Genomic DNA, 2,853 nt, shown 5'->3' with positions numbered 1-2,853 from the left:
GTTGCCAAATTTGTCCCTATTTTTGCAACAAAATTGGGGACGAATTCAGTGACAAATTATTTTTTGTTGCTAAGTTTGTCCCTAATATTGCAACGAATTTGGGGACAAATTCGGTGACAAATTTTTTTTGTTGCCAAATTTGTCCCTAATTTTGCAACGAATAATAAATTTGTTGCAAAATTTTAAGCATTTGCGACAAATTTGGGGACAAAAATACTAATTTAATTAATAAATAAATTTTCGTCCCAAAATTCGTCCCAGAATCTGGGACGAATTTTGGGACGAATTTGTGGATTCGTCCCAGAATTCGTCCCAAATTCTGGATTCGATACAATTACGATAGAGTGGGAACAAATCGTTTTCGTCGCCAAATTCGTCCCTAATACTAAATTTTTTTTCCATATTAAATTTCTTTTTGCAATTCAATCCATAGATACATAAACACCAAATTCAAATAACATTTATATACATTCAACACATCTTAATTTCACATACAAGAGTAATAATTGAACTCGATCAACTCATAATTCAACAAATATAAAGATCTCAACAAATTTTACAAGATCTATCTTGTTCAAGCTTCTAGAAAATATTATAAAGTTCAACAATCAAATGTTATATAAGTCCATCATCCATCCAAGGAGGTAAATAAACTAAAAATACATCAAGTCATCTTCGTCTGCCCAAAAGCTTTGCACCCCTTCAAATCTCCTTTGCCTACATAACAACAAACAAATAAACCAGATCATGTGTAACAAGAAAGATTATAAATATAATACGAAATGCCCATGTAACAAGAAAGATTGGAAACAAGACATAACTGTGAAATTCCTTAAACATTCAAATAAATGTCCTATTTACCAACGATATGAACCATCCATGTCATAAAATTATAAGAAGTATCTTGAAGCTAAGTAAAAACATCGTAAATATGATACAACCTAATATAAATGGCACATCAAATTGTTATAATAATACCTATTTCACCATATCAATCAATAGCTACAAATATTCTATGTCCATGTGATCACATGGAGAGCATGAAAGATATTCTTAAAATTTCCTAACATATGAAAATAGCTCAAATGAAGAAAACACAAACTAATTAAACTTAATTTTTTTGTGATACAAGTGTTTTAGTAATCATGGTTACTTGGTTGTTAGGTAAACTCTAATCATAATTTGCAATTTGAACTAATAAAGCAGTAGTAATAAATTTCAATAAATTAAAAGCAATTAGAAAATAAATAAATAAATAAATAAAATTAAAAGTTTAACATGTTACTTAATACTTACTTTTTTTCTCGGACCTTTAGTTCGCCTCACCAACCCTGTTAAAAATAAATTGACAATATTAATTAAAATAAAAATTAGAAAAGTTAACAAGTCATTGATTAATGTGTAAAATAGTAAACATGAGACAAATAATCATCATACATAATTATGAGAAATTTCTTTAAATAAGCTAACAAAACTTACCCATCGTCAAAAATTAAAGTCATCATTATGATTATCATCCTCCTCCTCCTCCTCCTCCTCCTCTTCCTCATTCTGCATTATACTTGAATTCTTGTTATACATCCAACTTCGCTCATTCTGCATTTTACCTGAATTCAGCTATTTAGTTAAACATTATTAACAGAAATAAATCTTATCATTGAAGACAAAACAACAAAGAAAAGCTTATCAAAAAGAAGAAATACAATTAATCAACTATAAAATAATTATTTAAAGCTAACTTTATATACAGATCATAAAATGCATATTAATGAACTTAGAAATACCGAAAAGACGTGAACAAATACAGTTGTCTTCAACTACACTGAGATCATGCCAAATTGAAACCTGCACAAGCAACATTATCAATTATTATAGTATTATTCTAACAATTTTAATAGAGTTGAAGCAATTGTAATTAAATTGAAATAATAATATTTTAATGGAACAAAATTTGGAAAAAAACAAAATTACTCTCTATATTAGAGCAATTGTGGATCAGAATTGACATTTTTTAGATGAAAAATAAAATATTTTGATAAGGATATTTTTGAGATAAAAAATAGAATAGGGTCGCTTCTGTTTTTTTCTTTAAAAGAAAATCTTTTTAACAATAATAATAATAATGAGCACCCTTTGAATTTTGTATCAAAGAAAAAAAAACATGTCAACTCTATTGTAATTTGTCCCTCCATTAATTAATTCCAATCTAAAAACTATCCTACAAGTATTTGTAATGATAAAGAGGATCAGTACACAGAAAATCAAAGGTAAATTTATACCTATGGTATACTGGAGCTCCCCATACATTTAGGATTCGAAACCCTAGTATCAAAATTTTGCCCTAGTGTAGTTGAGATTTTATTACTTCCACACCCCTAAACTGTACATCTATATACAAGAAGAACTACAAATCTTTATCCAAAAACAGACCTAAACCCTATTTCACATATCATCATTGGTCATTGACATCTAAGTGATCAAGAGTTGCAGTGCTTTTCTTTGTTAACAAACAAGAATGAAGCCCTAAATTTCACAGATCAGTACTCCACCATTCCAAATCTTGTGACATCAGTGCTAGCAGCGGCGACTCGCGGCCAACTGCCGCTAGCCACGGCCAGCCGTGGCCACGCGCGGCCAGCCGTGGCCACGCGCGGCAAGGCGACCCCACGCGCGGCGCGCGGCCACGCGCGGCGCGCGGCCACGCGCGGCCAGGCGAGGCCAGGCGAGGCCAGCCGCGGCCTCGCGAGAAGAAGTGGGCAGATGTGGGAGAAAGGAGAGGGAAGAGGGGAGAAGGGAGAAGGGAGAGGGTTACCTGTGCCGCAGCCGATCGGGAAGGAATCAGATGAGGAAGGG

The 2,853-nt window shown here is 32.8% G+C and overlaps 1 long non-coding RNA gene across 1 annotated transcript; it reads right to left on the bottom strand.

The window, feature by feature from the left end:
- Positions 1-774: 774 nt before the first annotated feature.
- LOC121973733 lies at positions 775-2,853 on the bottom strand. The gene is made up of 4 exons (XR_006109729.1): positions 2,813-2,853; positions 1,785-1,845; positions 1,480-1,607; positions 775-1,331 (listed from the first exon to the last, which is right to left on the bottom strand). It is a non-coding gene; the product is annotated as an uncharacterized LOC121973733 (long non-coding RNA).

This window comes from Zingiber officinale, chromosome 4A (assembly GCF_018446385.1).
Source record: "Zingiber officinale cultivar Zhangliang chromosome 4A, Zo_v1.1, whole genome shotgun sequence".
Classification (NCBI taxonomy): Eukaryota; Viridiplantae; Streptophyta; class Magnoliopsida; order Zingiberales; family Zingiberaceae; genus Zingiber; species Zingiber officinale.
This window is presented reverse-complemented; position numbering and strand designations above follow the sequence as displayed.